Consider the following 16,236-nt stretch of genomic DNA (forward strand, 5'->3'; position numbering starts at 1 on the left):
CTAATAAACTCTTTTATCCAAAATCCCTAAGGGGGAGGAGAAAAAAGAAAAAGAAATTAAAATGGAATAGCAGCCTGCTTTCAACTTCATGAGAACTGATCACACGAGGAAGCCAGAGGCATCTCATCAAGAAAGTTCAAATTTGATGAAGCAATTTCACTCTGGAAGCCTTAGACTAGACAGACCTGCAATGAACCCATTATAAGGTCATCAAGATGGGTGAGAGAAGTGGGATCTGCACATTAATATTAATGGCAGTAATAACTGTGATACCACTCCCCATTTCAGTCCCTGCCGGGAAGAAAAGGCTGGGCCCTTTCCTACGCCAAGAGGAGACAGAGAACATTTTCCAAGGACACTTAAGACTTGCTGTCTCTTTACAATTGGCCTTTTTTCCCAGAACACTTCACATGGAACAGCATAAGTTTTGCTGTCTGGTCCTCTTCAGTGGAAGGTCATTTTGTATCCAAGGTGACAGCTCTCTCTGGGGATAGGTATGTGACGTGGAGGTAGATAAGTGGATGGTGTGGGGATGAGCCCAGGGCCCATGGGGCCCTTAAGGTGATGGCCTGTACCCTGTGGTGGTCTGCTGAAAGAGCAGAACACTGCTGCTACTGCTGCTGCTGCTGCTGCTGACTCAGTGTGTGACTCAGTGTGTGCCATGATATCTGAGCAACTGCCCAGCAAGCAGCAGAAGGGGAAAGGTCCACGTCTGATAAAGGAGGGAGGAAATGCATTTTGAACAAAGCTTTTATTATTTTTTTAATTCTCTGCTCTCATTCATTTTCCTCATACTTTATCCACAATGACCTTTGAAATCTAATCAATTTTTTGGTATCTTCCTTGTTATGAAGAAAAAATATCAGGCCTCTAATTTTCTCCATTCTAACTCTAACGTCTTTTGCAGAATGATTACCTTCTGTTTTGGTAAACTGATTACCAAACTGATTCAATGCAATTTTTGAAAAGACCGTATTTTCAGCACTTCCTGTGTGTGCAGAACTCTTTTTTCTTTTTTTGAGACAGAGTCTTGCCCTGTCGCCCAGGCTGGAGTGCAGTGGCGCGATCTCGGCTCCCTGCAAGCTCCGCCTCCTGGGTTCACGCCATTCTCCTGCCTCAGCCTCCCGAGTAGCTGGCAGTACAGGCTCCCGCCACCACGCCCAGCTAATTTTTTGTACTTTTAGTAGAGATGGGGTTTCACCGTGTTAGTCAGAATGGTCTGTATCTCCTGGTCTCATGATCCACCCGCCTTGGCCTCCCAAAGTGCTGGGATTATAGGTGTGAGCCACCGCGCCCGGCTGCAGAACTCTGATGCTACAGATACCTGGGTTTGAATTCCAGGCCCATCATTTTCTAATCATGTGAATCTGGGCAAATTACTTAGCCATCATGAGATGTAATTTCCTCAATTGTAAAATGGCAATAATAGATGAGATGTTTGCTGTGAGAATGAAGTGAGGTAATAGGAGTGCTTATTACAGAACAGACACAGGAATAGTTTAGATGCTAAGAGGAACTTAAAGGTAAATAAAACACTTACGCACACACATACACACTTCTTTAATGCAAGGAAAATATATAAAGGATTTTGGAAGTGACTTGAGAGCATACATTACAGAGAAATTGAACCATGCAATGGAGAGTGTGCATTAGATCCAGGCCTGGGCAGACACATGGACTATCAATAGGCTGGGTAATGGGAGTGAGGAGAATGAGGACATAAAGGATGCTTCTAGGCAGAAAACATGGTGACACAGAGGCAGGAAAGAACTGAGGAGAAATTACAGAAAAAGATCCAAACTTTTCCAGTACTGTAAGGATTGAAAACATCCTTTCTCAATAGCCTCACAACTACTCCTTTCATTATAGAAGTAAGTGTTCTGATTTGAGGTTTGAAAAATAATCACTCTAGCATTTGTTTGACCATTGCAACACATATAATCAGGGCGAGGTTAGGTGGGAGAAGAGAGTGGGAAGTTAGCTACTTGAGATTATTGAGGGCTTTGAATGCCACAAAAGGGAATGAGACTTTTTGCATGTGTTGTATAGTGAGGAGTCCTTTTGGACCTGAGTGGCACCAGTTTCAGAAGGTTACACCATCGATGTACAGATTAATTAGAAGTGGGATAGGGAGGCCGAGGCGGGCAGATCACAAGGTCAGGAGATCGAGACCATCCTGGCTAACATGGTGAAACCCCGTCTCTACTAAAAATACAAAAAATCAGCCAGGTGTGGTGGCACGTGCCTGTAGTCCCAGCTACTCAGGAGGCTGAGGCAGGAGAATTGCTTGAAACTAGAAGGCGGAGCTTGCAGTGAGCCGAGATCGCGCCACTGCACTCCAACCTGGGCTACAGAGCAAGACTCTGTCTCAAAAAAAAAAAAAAAAAAAGAAAAGAAAAAGAAGTGGGATAGACAAGGGCTGGGAAAGAGGGTTAACCAAAGGGTTATTGTAGAAAGGCAGGAGAAATGGAAAAGTTGGGTTAGAAGAGACATGTAGAAAAGGGGCTAGTTGTGTGTGTTTATTGAGTAGATGTGGAGAAAAGAAAGGTATTGCAAATAACACTAAGATGTCTAGGCTGGGTGACTGAGAAAAGGAAGTCTCTTTTACTTGGATAGTAGTCAGAAGACCTGGGTTTGGGGACAGAGGATGATTAATTCCATTCTAAGTATTCTATTTTTAAACTGATAGAGATACATTCATAGGGTGGCTTGGAGCTCATGATAGTTACTAGCTGGAGCTGTGGCTGTAGAAAGCCTCTTAATTGAAGTGATAGGAAGAAGTGGAAGGTTATTAGACAACTAAGGCAGTGTGGCAAGAAGGTGGTCAATACTCGAAGGGGATGGATGAGTCCAAACTCTCCCTTTCATAGCCTTTTTACCCACAGAAGTTCTCAACTTCATTTATTCATATCAAAGAGTGACCGATGATATCTTAAAATGTCATGTCTTATGGAGATTTATATTTTACTGGGGATCAAAGCCCTGAACTAAAGAAATTAAGCTCCCAGACAAGAAATCCAGAGAAGTACTGGGAAAGGTGACCATGTGACCACCACTAACACGCAAAGGCCTCTAATATGCAATGGCCACTGGATCAGCCACCCCCTTGACAATCTAAAGGAGAATGCAGTGAATACAAAGGAGGTTTTCCCAAAGTACAAGACACAAGTGTGCACGTACAGTCAATCCTCATTATTCACAGATTCCGTATTGTAAGTTCACATACTCACTACAATTATTTGTGGCATCAAAATTAACACTCATGGCACATTCCTGATCATTCTTGGATGTGCACAGGGTTGTGAAAAATTTGAGTTGCTCAACAAGCACGTTCCCAGCTGAGGTCAAATAAGGCAATACTCTGCATTCTTGTTTCAGCTCATAATGTAAACAGTGTCTTTCTCTTGCTCTATTTAGTGCAATGCTTTTTGCATTTTTGTGCTTTTTGTTGATTTTGCTGTTTAAGGTGGCCCCCTAGCATACTGCTGAAGTACTCTCTAGTGTTCCTAAGTGCAAGAAGGCTGTGATGTGTCATATAGAGAAAATTCATGTGTTAGATAAGCTTCATTCAGGTATCGTTACAGTGCTGTTGGCTGTGATTTATATGTTAATAAATCAATAATATATATTAAATAAGGTGTGTCTAAAGAGGAAGAGAAAACAAGGTTATATATTGATCAGTTGACAAAAATGTTGGGATCAGAGGCTTGCAGGAACCTAGCCTTGTATTTCCCCTAGGATCAATGGTTTACAATTCACTAATTCAGTATTTGCAGTGACTTTATTTAACTTAGCTATTGTGAATAACAAGAATCAATTGAATTTCTATTTGTCTTATAGGGAGAGAGGCATTGTGGTTTTCCCTCAGCTTTATAGATGTGTAACTGACAAATAAAAATTGTATATTTTTAAAGCACACATGATGTTTTGATATATGTATACATTGTGAAATGATTACTGCAATTCAGCTAATTAACATATCTATCAACTTAGTTATCATTTTGTGTGTATGTAATGAGAAAATGCAAGATCTACTGTCTTTGCAAATCTCAAGTATATAAAACAGTATTATTAACCATAGTCACCATGTTGTACAATAGATCTCCAGAGCCTGCTGATATTGTCTAATTGAAACTTTGTACCCTTTAACTAATATCTTCTTACCCCAACATCCATCCCTGGAAAACATTGTTCTACTCTCTGCTTCTATTAATTTAACTTTCTTAGATTCCACATATGAGATCATGCAGTATCTGTCTTTCTGTGTCTGGCTTATTTCTCTTAGCATAATTTCCTCCAGGTTGCAAACGACAGGATTTCCTTCTTCTTTAAGGCTGAATAGTATTCCATTGTGTGTATGTGCGTGTGTGTATATAATATATTATATATGTATATATATAAAATATATATGTATATGTATGTATACACCATATTTAAAAAATTCATTCATCTGTTAATGGACACCTCTGCTTATGTGCTGGCCCTGCTGGAGGGGTTCTTTCTGTCGGATCTAGAGACTCAGCCACTCACTTCCAATAACAATGCTTGGTCCTTTCAACATACATCAATTCAAAAAATGAGTCACCATGCTTCACTATTAATAATAAGGTTATTCTCATTACAAAAGGTTTCCCAGTGGAAAAGTATCTAACAAGGGCAGAGCATTTGAAACAAGTGATGCAATCTGACAGAAGTGGGTAAATGCAACTGTCAAGCGTAGCTAGCTCCAGAGCCACAATGCCATTTTTTATGTGATTAGAGAAGGTTTATAGTCAATGTAGATGGTAGTTTTCTTTCTTTATATGCCTGTTTTCTTGCCTGACTGCCTGCCCAACAACACTTCTTCCTTTCATTCTTATAAGAGGTGAGATCAGACCAACTGTTTGATTGTATTGGAGGTTTGTAAGAAAATATAGAAAAAATAAGGCAACTTTAATGTGGTTTGAAATGTGCTACAGTAAGGTGGGAACTCTTAAATACATTAGAAGGCCTTCCTAAAAGCTAACCATTTTAGGTACGAGAATCTCCCTACCCCCTCTCCTCCCCAATTATAACAAAAAGAATATTCTGCTGAGCTGACAAAGACTAGCAAAATGTTTCTAAATCTATACATCTGGGAACTCTCATAACTCTTTTTCTAGGGAAAAAATTTTGCTTCTCTTCTTTCTGAAGGTCAACCCTGATTGTATACGAGAAATTGCTTGCAGCTATCCTGCTATGCCCAGAAGCACCCTTCAGAAAGAAATTAAATGCATTCAGAAGATCAGCTATCCTCTCAAATGATGTGAATAGGGACATGAGGAACACTGAAAAAGGGCATTGGAATAACTCGTTACTCCCTGATTACAAGGCACACCCCTTGCTGCTTGATGGAGTGAGGCAATAGAGTTGTGATCTCAAGGAAAAACTAGGCTTCTCTAACTCTGTGTAGTCATTGTTTTCTGTCCATCCTGGACTTGACAGAGGCTGTCTCAGAATGAGTTTTATAGGCCAATTCTTAAAGGTAATTGAATATGGGAAGATGGGGTCTTGTTCTATCACCCAGGCTTGAGTGCAGTGGAACCATCATAGCTCACTGCAACCTTGACCTCCCAGGCTCAAGTGATCCTCCCGCATCTCAGCCTCCTGAGTAGCTGGGACTACAGCTGTGGGCCACCACACTCGGCTAATTTTTGTATTTTTGTAGAGACGGGGGTTTTGCCATGTTGCCCAGGCTGGTCTCAAACTCCTGGGCTCAAGCAATCTGCCTGCTTTAGCCTCCAAAGTGCTGGGATTACAGGCGTAGAATCACTGTGCCCAGCCAAGATATATTCTTTGTTATACCGCAGATATTTGGGTTGTTTGGTATTTGGCTATTATGGCTAAAGTAGTTATAACTTTATTGTACTGGGCTATTTATACATATATGTTTCATTCTCTTTGGGTAAATACCTAGGAAGAGAATTCCTAGACTGAGTAAAATCTTCTTTGGGTATAGGCCGGGCGCAGTGGCTCACGCCTGTAATTCCAGCACTTTGGGAGGCCGAGACAGGTGGATCACCTGAGGTCGGGAGTTCAAGACCAGCCTAACCAACATGGAGAAACCCCATCTCTACTAAAAATACAAAATTAGCCGGGCTTGGTGGCGCATGTCTGTAATCCCAGCTACTTGGGAGGCTGAGGCAGAAGAATCACTTGTTCCCGGGAGGCGGAGGTTGCGGCGAGCCGAGATCGTGCCATTGCACTCCAGCCTGGGCAACAAGAGTGAAACTCCATCTCAAAAAAAAAAAAAAAAAAAATTCTTTGAGTAGATTTCTCAGGAAATCACTGGACCCTGTATTGCTCAAAAAGACTTGGTTATTCTCTTTTCCTCAAGGTATGGTTTCTTAACTAAATTGTCATAAGCCTCTTTGGGGGAAGGACTGAAGGAATTGTTATTGAATCTCCTGCTGTGGTGTTGCAGGATCCTTTCATATGGGAAACTGACCTATTCATTCTGGTTCTGAGAACTGGCGCAGGTCAGGAAATGGGACAAGAGATTTTCTCTTTTTATTGGGCAGCTCAGCAGTCTTCTACCCATCTGTTCTTCATCTATTTTAGAGGAAAATGAAATAGATAGAGAGTGTGTTATTCAGGGTTCTCCAAAGAAATGGAATCAATAGGATATTTATTTATTATGAGGAATTGGTTTACATGATCATGAAAGCTGAGAAGGCTCATGATCTACCATCTGCAAGCAGGGAAGCTGGTGGGACAATTCAGTTCAAGTCTGAAGGCCTGAGAATCAGGAGAGTCAATAGCGTAAATCCCAATCTGAGGGCAGGAGAAGATGAGAAAACATGCTCCAGCTCAAGCAGTGAGGCAGGAAACGAAAGGGACAGATTCCTCCTTCTGCCTTTTGTTCTCTTCAGGCCTTCAACAGATTAGATGATGCCCACCCATGCTGGGGAGGACCATATGGACTATATGCTTTATTCAGTTCACCAGTTCAAATGCTAACCTCTTCCAGAAACACTCACAGACCCACCCAGACACCCAAATGTGTATTTGGGTATCTTGTGGCCCAGTCAAATTGTCAAATAAAATTAAACATCACAAGTCCACTCCCTGTCGACCTGGTACCCATAGACATCTCCTTAAATTATACCTAATCTCCAAATAAAGACATTAAGAAGATCATAATTCTGCCTAACATGACACAACTATCCTGATACAACCGAAAATGCACTAACCCCTTTGCCAGAAGAGCAGATAAAATCTTTGAGTGATATTTACTCTTCTTGATCTGCAACTTAAATATTATAATATAAAATTACCAATATTTAAATGCCATGATATAAAGTCAGTACCTCTTATGATGATAGGAGAATAAGAGAGGAAAGAAAAAAAAAGATACGTACGTATACACAAACACAAATATATTCATAACAAAATAAGGAGGAAATACTTATGATAATTACAGTCCTAGTTTCTGTAACTGGTCATATGGTTGTAGCTGGTATTTATAGCTACCTTCCTCCATTACCCATTCTGTATTCCCTTTGCTTTCAGCAAGTACCTCAGCTGATTGTGGTTCTTTTTTAATTTTTTTTTTTTTTGAGACACAGTCTCACTCTGTCACCCAGGCTGGAGTGCAATGGCACGATCTCAGCTGACTGCAACTTCTGCCTCCCGGGTTCGAGCCATTCTCCCTGCCTCAGCCTCCTGAGTAGCTGGAATTACAGGCACCACCACACCCAGCTAATTTTTGTATTTTTAATAGAGACAGAGTTTTGCCATGTTGGCAAGACTGGTCTCAAACTCCTGACCTCAGGTGATCTGCCCGCCTCGGCCTTCCAAAGTGCTGGATTACCGGTGTGCACCACTGCATCCGGCCAATTGTGGTTTACCTGGCAGAGTGACCCAAACCTCCATTCTTAAAATGTCTGGCCCATTAGTAGTCTTTCCTGGATTAAGTTGTTGCAGTTTTTAATTAATGTTAATCACAGGACATGGAAATACTAAAAGATGCCTTAAGGTATCTCCTATATTTCAGACATAATCTCCTTACCTCTATTGCAGAGTAGTACTCCAAAATCCTTCTTGGTAGTCCGGTTAATCGCCCCAGCCAACACTGTAACTCCTTAACCTATTGATTCAGAGACACAAGGAGCCCAACATGGGGGGCTGGCAGCCTTAACTTTCAGTTCAATGAAATCATTGCTGTCTTTTCTGTTGGGAACATTCTTCCCTCTGGAACTAGGTCATCAGAACATAAAGTCACCTCTAGGTCATCAGGACATAAAGTAGTGAGAACAGGAAGCAGAAATTTTGGCAGTGTGTCATAAGGGGTAACAGTGAATGGTATTATTCCCATTTCCAGCCCTTGATTCTGGACCTGTGAATTCTGGCTAGAGGAGAAACAATACCATATATTGGATGCTGATTCAGAGCAACATAGTCTTCTGGAGAACCTTGATCCAGCCCTACAAAGTATTGCTACCTAGCTGTCACTGTAACTGAGTCTTAAAAAGACCATTCCACCATTCCCTCAAACCAGTTGCTTCTAGATTGTGGGGAATATGATAAGACCACTGAATTCCATAAGCATAGGCCCATTGCTGTACTTCTTTTGCTGTGAAGTGGGTTCCTTGATTAAAAGCAATTCTGTGTGGAATACCATGATAGTAGAAAAGGCATTCTGTAAATCCATGAACGGTTATTTTGGCAGAAGCATTGCATTCAGAGAAGGGAAATTCATATTCAAAGTAAATGTCTAATCCAAGGCCAAAACACTGTTACTTCCATGAGGGAAGCAATCCAATGTAATCAACCTGCCATCGGGTAGCTGACTAATCTCCCTGGGGAATGGTGCCATATTGGAGAATCAGTGTTGGTCTTGGCTGCTGGTAGGTTGGACAGTCAGTGGTGGCTGTAGAAGGATGGCTTTGATTAGTGAAAATCCATGTTGCTAAGGCCATATGTAACCTCTATTCCTCCACCATGCCCACTTTGTTTACGGACACTTTGGGTGATGACAGGGGTATCTAGGGAAAGAGGCTGACTGATGTCCATAAAAATGGGTCATCCCACTCATTTGATTATTAACATCCCCCTCTGCTGAGTTCACTGTTTTAGCCAGGGTTTTCCAAAGAGACAGAACTGATGTTATATATAAAATCAGTTGGTCTAAAAAATCAGTCCAAAACCCATATAAATATATATTTTTTTATGTATAAAAAATATACATATATATATATACACACACACACACACAGAGAGAGAGAGAGACAGAGAGAGAGAGAAGAACGGATTTATTCAGGTAATTGGCTTACTTGATTATGGAGGCTGAGAAGTTCCACAATAAGCTGTCTGCAAGATGGAGAACTAGGGAAGGCAGTAGCATGGTTCAATCCAAGTCAAAGTCCTCAGAACCAAGAAAGCCAATGGTGTAACTCTCAGTCCAAGGCTGAAGGCCTGAGAGCCTGGGAGTCAAGGTGTGAGTCCAGGAGTCCAAAAGTCAGAGAATCTGGATCCAAAACCCAGAGAATCTGGACATCCAAGGGCAGGAAAAGAAGGGCATACAGGCTCCAGAAGAGAATGCAATAATTCATTCTTCTGCCAGCTTTTTATTCCATCTGGGCCCTTAGCTGATTGGATGGTTTCTACCCACATTAAGAATGGATCTTTCCCACTCAGTCCACCAACTTGTATGCTAGTCTCCTGTAGAAACACTCTCACAGACATAGCTGGGGCAGCCTGGTCTTTCTAATCAAATGCCAAACCACCTGGGTTTCCCTTTCAGCACAAGAAGCTCAGTGCCCATATAAGCATTGAGAATAATTAATGCAATGATTGAGAATAAATAGTGCATTATCAGCTCTCTGAGTTTTTCTGGGTATCCCATAATTCAGTCATGTTAACACCCAAAATTAACCATCATCATCCTTTGTTGAGCATTCACATGGAGCACTTTTTTTTTTTTTTTTTTTTTTTTGCTGATTAAGGGAAGTCTACAAACATACGTCTTCCCCAAATTTCTTCATCGCCAATTTTTCAATCATGTTCCTTCCAAGTCCCTTATCATCCAGACAAACAATTGGCCACAGCCCATGAATTGGTACATAATGGCACATTTCTTCTTCTTCCAAGCAAAGTAAACAACCAGATGCAGAGTCTGAAGTTCCACCCACTGTATTTCTCTTCCAGGGATTGATTTTCCTGTCTTTGGAGATGTCCCAGAGAAAGGATGTAGTGCCACAGCTGTTAACTTTGGGCAGTGCCTGCGTATTGTGCAGAACCTTCTGTAAACCAGGCCTGAGTCTTCTCTTTCTCTGTCAACTGATTCTAGGCAACTCCCCAGATAGCCTTAGGTACAGGCTGAGAGAGAGAGAAGGCAGTAGTGGAAACCATGGGAATTTGGGTCACTTTTTCATGTGATTCATTTGTACCCTCAGAGCCTCCTTGCAATCACTCACATATGTACCACTTCCCTTTGGTGATGGAGTGTTGTTATGCATGCCTAGCTTTATAGCTTGTTGGGTCAGACATGATAACGGGCAGCTCGGGTTGCATTGTAATTTGGTTGCTCACAGTAAGCATTTAGTCTCTATTAAGACCAGTAGCAGGCCAAGAGCTGCTTCTCAAAAGGAGAGTAGTTATCTGCAGAGGATGGCAGGGCCTTGCTGCAAAATCTTAAGGGCCTGTGCTGCAATTCACTTAGGTGGACCTTCCAAAGGCTGCAAACAGCATCCCTATCTTCTACTGACCCTTCAAGCACCACTGGAGCTGCTAAATCATATGGCCCAAGTGGCAGGGCAGCTTGCACAGCACCCTGGACCTGCTGCAGAGCCTTCTTTTGTTTTGAACCCCACTAAAACTAGCAGCTTTTAAGGCCGCTCAGTAAACGGACCAGAGTAACACACTCAAATAAGAAATACATTGCCTCCAAAATCCCAGTGGGTGTTGTGCTTCTTTCTTGGTTGTAGGAAGGGCCAAATGCAACAACTAGTTCTTCACCTTTCATGGGAGATTTCAACATGCCCCATACTACTGGACACCAGGAATTTCACTGAGGTAGAGGACCCCTGAAATTTCGCTGAATTTATTTCCTATCCTCTGACATGCAAATATCTTACCAATGAGTCAGAAGTAATTGCGACTTGCTCACTAGGTACAGTCAGTATGATGTCATCAGTTTGACATCTTGTGGAAGGGAAAACCAGTCAAGATCTGTTAATTAAATTATGACATAGGACTGGAGGGTTGATAACCTCCTTAGGTAGGACAGTGAAGGTGTATTGCTGGCCTTTCCAGCTGAAAGCAAACTGCTTCTGGTGGACAGGTATAGAGAATAATGCACTTACTAGATTAATAGCTGCATACCAGGTACCAGGGGATGTGTTAATTTGCTCAAGCAATGAAACCACATCTGGGACAGCAAGTGCAATTGGAGCCACAACCTGGTTAAGCTTACAATAATTCACTGTCATTCTCCAAGATCCATCTATCTTCTGCACACACCAAATAGGCAAGTTGAATGGGGATGTGGTGGGAATCACCATGCCTGTGTCTTTCAAGTCCTTGATGGTGGCACTAATTTCTGCAATCCCTCCAGAAATGTATTGCTTTTGGTTTACTATTTTCCTAGGTAGAGACATTTTTAATGGCTTCCACTAGGCTTTCCCACCGTAATAGCCTTTCCCTAGGTCAGGGAACTGATGAGATTCTGTCAGCTGCTAAATATGTCAACTCCAATTATGTATTCTGGAACTGGGGAAATACTCACAGAATTGGTTTGGGAAATTGGAAGAAACATGATTGGAAAATTGATGACAAAGAGATTTTGATTTATAGATAGACAGAAATCCTCACCAGCTGCCTATCTATCTTGTCCCTAGGAACACTGCATTCTATTTGTCAGCTCCATAGATCCTTGTGGATCAGACTTTCCTGACTGCCCATTATGTCCTTCCTTATGTCCTTGCTCTGATGGTTGTGTTTCCATTTGGCTTCTGCTTTCCCGGATCCTATATCTGTTGTTATTAGGAAGCCCAGTGCTGTAAAGTCCTTAGCTATAAAGCAGTGGTTGCCAACATTTTTAGCACCAAGGACTGGTTGTGCGGAAGACAGTTTTTCCATGGATAGATAGGTGGTGGGGGATGGTTTCAGGATGAAACTGTTCTACCTCAGATCATCAGGCATTAGATTCTCATCAGGAGTGCATTACTGAGATCCGTTGAGTGTGTAGTTAACAATAGGGTTCATGCTTCTATAAGAATCTAATGCCATCCCTGATCTGATAGAAGGCGGAGCTCAGGCAATAATGCTTGGTTGCCCACTGCTCACTTCCCGCTGTGTGGCCCAGTTCCTAATGGGTTCATGGCCCAGGGGTTGGATGTCCCTGCTATACAGGACAGCTACTACTGAGCTTCTCAATGATGCTGGTGGCTCTCTCACCATCATTTTTCTTGCCTTAGACATTAGAGCATCCTCCAGGCCCTCTGCTTTTTTTTTTTTTTTTTTACGATGAAGTCTCACTCTTGTTGCCCAGGCTGGAGTGCAATGGTGCAATCTTGGCTCACTGTAACCTCCACCTCCTGGGTTCAAGCAATTCTCCTGCCTCAGCCTCCCAAGTAGCTGGGATTACAGGCACCTGCCACCACACCTGGCTAATTTTTGTATTTTTAGTAGAGACGGGATTTCACCATGTTGGCCAGGCTGGTCTCAAACTCCTCACCTCAGGTGATCTGCCCGCCTCAGCCTCCCAAAGTGCTGCGATTACAGGTGTGAGCCACTGCACCAGGCTGGCCCTCTGTATTTGTCTGCTAGTGCTACCATGCAAAATACTACAGATTGGGTGGCTAAAGCAACAGAAATTTATTTTCTCACGGTTCTGGAGGTTGGAAATCCAATAAACATGCCAAGAGGTTGGGTTTCTAGTGAGGCTTCTCCTCCTGGCTTGCAAATTGCGGCCTTCTTGCAGTGTCCTCATATGGTCTTTCTTCCATGCACACGTGCAGAGAGAGATAGATCTCTGGTGTTTCTTCCTCTTATAAGGGCACCAGTTTTATTAGATTAGGGCCCCACATTATGACCTCATTTGACCTTAATTCCCTCCTTAAATTTCCTATCTCCAAATACAGTCACACTGGGGGTCAGGGCTTCAACATATGAGTTTGGGGGGCAGGCACAATTCAGTTCATAACACTTTCCCAGGACACATTGTTAGCTGGTTGGTTTTCTAGTCTTATATTGTAGATTCTTTCCAGCTGGCTCAGTTTGCTGTGCTTTTTGATTCCTTCTTCCATGCCATACTTCTTTTAAGATGGTCATTCCTTTTTTATTCCAGGGGTCTTCTTAGCAGCAGATTAATACAATCTGGCTCCTGTGGCCCCTGCGATATTAAATCCAGTGTTATGGGAAATTTTTCACATACTGGAAGCTATTATGCAGCTTTATATTACACTGTACTCCCCTGGATATGGCACCCTCAAGATCCTCTCCCAGAAACACTCCTGATTCCTGCTGGTAAATGTATTGCAGGTATTGCAGCTCCTTCAGCATGTAACTCCTCTTCTTCCTTGGCAGACTCAGCATTCCCTAGTCAGGTCACGTTTAGCTTTGAACCTAGTTATTTGTGAGTATGCCCGGAGGGGAGGTAAGGGCAGATCCTGAGGAGGAAAAGCATTATCTTATAAGCCATTTGCATAATATTCAAACAAGGAGGAGGGATACTTCTGCAAGCCCAGAATGTTCAGGTGGATCGAGGTTCTCAGGGGCATCTACCTATATATCTCTATCCTAAGCCTTGGACTACCACACCTTCCCTATCAGAGCTCTGACTTTGACATAGGGCTTCCCTACACTGAGAATTCAGCTTCTCTTAGAGTTCTGCTTCCCTTAAAATTCTACTTCTCTTACAATAATTGTGCATGGCATTCAGCTCACTATGCCCTCTGGGAGAAGGAAATGTCCAGGAGTCCACTTGGCACTCACACTTTGCTTTAATTTAGCCACTCAATTTCACAGTACTTAAAGTTAATTCCTTTGTATCTTTCAAGTGCCAGAGACAAGGCACAAACTAGTGCATCCCTTTCCTCCATATTCCATCCCTTCTCTCTGCAGGTGAAAGTTTTAGCAATTGTTTTATCACAGCATGCTAGGAGTTACCAATACCTACCACCAATGAGGAAGTCCTCATTGTCATCTATATGATGAGTGAACCAATTCCAGGATCCCATCATTAGAGTCTGGTCCCAGAATCACTTTTGGGCATTGCCTTAGGTCAGGTTGCCTTGAAGAAGCCTAAGAAGAGGCAAGTGATTTACTGAGGGAGTGCTCTTAGGTAAAACCTGTAAGAGTGAGGAAAGTAGGATACAGCAGGGAAAGAATCCTAAAGCAGGTTCAGCTGAAATCCTGCCTTGGCCTGATCCCACAGGGAGCTCTAGGATGTGAGTGGCACCACAGAGTTCGTTTGAGTCAAGAGGGCTGAGTATTTATATCAGTCAGTCATGGATTGCATACTGCCTCCTGTGGACAAAGGGAATTCTTTCTTTCTTTCTTTCTTTCTTTCTTTATTTTTTAAGACAGAGTCTCGCTCTGTCGCCCAGGCTGGAGTGCAGTGGCGCAATCTCAGCTCACTGCAACCTCTGCCTTCCGGGTTCAAGCAATTCTCCTGCCTCAGCCTCCTGAGTAGCTGGGACTACAGGCGCCTGCCGCCGCACCCGGTTAATTTTTTGTATTTTTAGTAGAGATGGGGTTTTACCATGTTAGCCAGGATGGTCTTGATCTCCTGACCTCGTGATCCAACCGCCTTGGCCTCCCAAAGTGCTGGGATTACAGGCGTGAGCCACCACGCCCAGCCGACAAAGGGAATTCTTACGAAGCCATTAGCCAACATTCTCAGCAGTTGAGGTAAGAGGCAACTGGGCAGGGCACCTCCAGGGCCTACTACAAGGCTTTGTAACATCTGGTATATTTCTCCCGTATGTTCACTGTATTACGTGTTGAGAGCATAGCATATTTACTTTTTCTAGTTATATTGTTAGCATTTCCTAATGTCATTTTTTTCTATATGTCATATTTACTGGCTATACTAATATCTTTAATGTATTTAGCTATTCTCCTGTTGATAGACGGATCATTTTAAAGTTTGCTATTGTAAATAATGCTAGAGTAATTGTCATTAGTCTTGATGTATTATTTTCACAAATTGTTAGATTCAGTTTGATCAAATTTTGGTAATTTTGCATTTATATTCATGAGAGAGATTGGCCTATAGTTTTCTTTTAATGTAATGGCTTTGCCTGGTTTTGGTATCAGGGTAAAGCTGGTTACAGAAAATGAGTTTGGGAGTTAAATTTAGTCAGGTTATTTCTTTCTCCTTTACTAAGCTTTGGCAATTTGTGTCTTTGAAGAAATTTTTCCATGTCTTCTAAGTTATGAAATTTGTTGTCAGAAATTTATTTACAATATTCCTTTATTACCTTTTAATGACCATAAGATCTAGAGTAATGGCCCCTCTTTTATTCCTGATATTGTTATTTAATTTTTTCTCTCTTCTTGATCAGTCTGGCTAGGAGTTCATAATTGTATTTATCTTTTCAAAGAAAAAGATGGACACTTAGACTATGGACTTAAGAATTTTATTTTCTTCTAATATAAGTAATTAATGCTATAAATTTCTCTCTAAGCACTATTGCTGCATCCCACAGATTTTGATGTGTCGTATTTTTAATTTTATCCTATGAAAATATTTTCTAATTTCTTTTTGTGATTTCTTATTTGAGCTATGGGTTATTTAGAAGTGTGTTATTTATTTTCATGTATTTAAGGATTTTCCAGATGGCTTGCTATTTGATTTCTAGAATAATTCCACTGTGGTCAGAAAACATACTCTGTATTATTTGAATTCTTTTTTATTTATGTAGCCCATTGAGACTTCCACTTTTTTTTTGGCCCAGAATATGGGCTATAATTGTGATGGGTTCTGCTGTTGTTGGGTATAGCATTCTATAAACATCAACTAGGTCATGTTTGTTGATAGTGTTGTTCAAGTCATTTATGTGCTTACTGATTTTTGCCAACTTGTTCTATCAATTCCCAATGGAAGAGTATTAAAATATCCAAATATAATTGTGAGTTTGTCTATTTTTTAAATTTTATCAGTTTTTGCTTCATGTATTTTGGAACTTTGTTACTGGATGAATACATGTTAAGGATTATTATGACGTCGTAATTAATTGACTTCTTTATAATCATGTAATGTTCCTTTTC

This window comes from Pongo pygmaeus, chromosome 2, assembly GCF_028885625.2.
Source record: "Pongo pygmaeus isolate AG05252 chromosome 2, NHGRI_mPonPyg2-v2.0_pri, whole genome shotgun sequence".
In the NCBI taxonomy this organism is placed as follows: domain Eukaryota; kingdom Metazoa; phylum Chordata; class Mammalia; order Primates; family Hominidae; genus Pongo; species Pongo pygmaeus.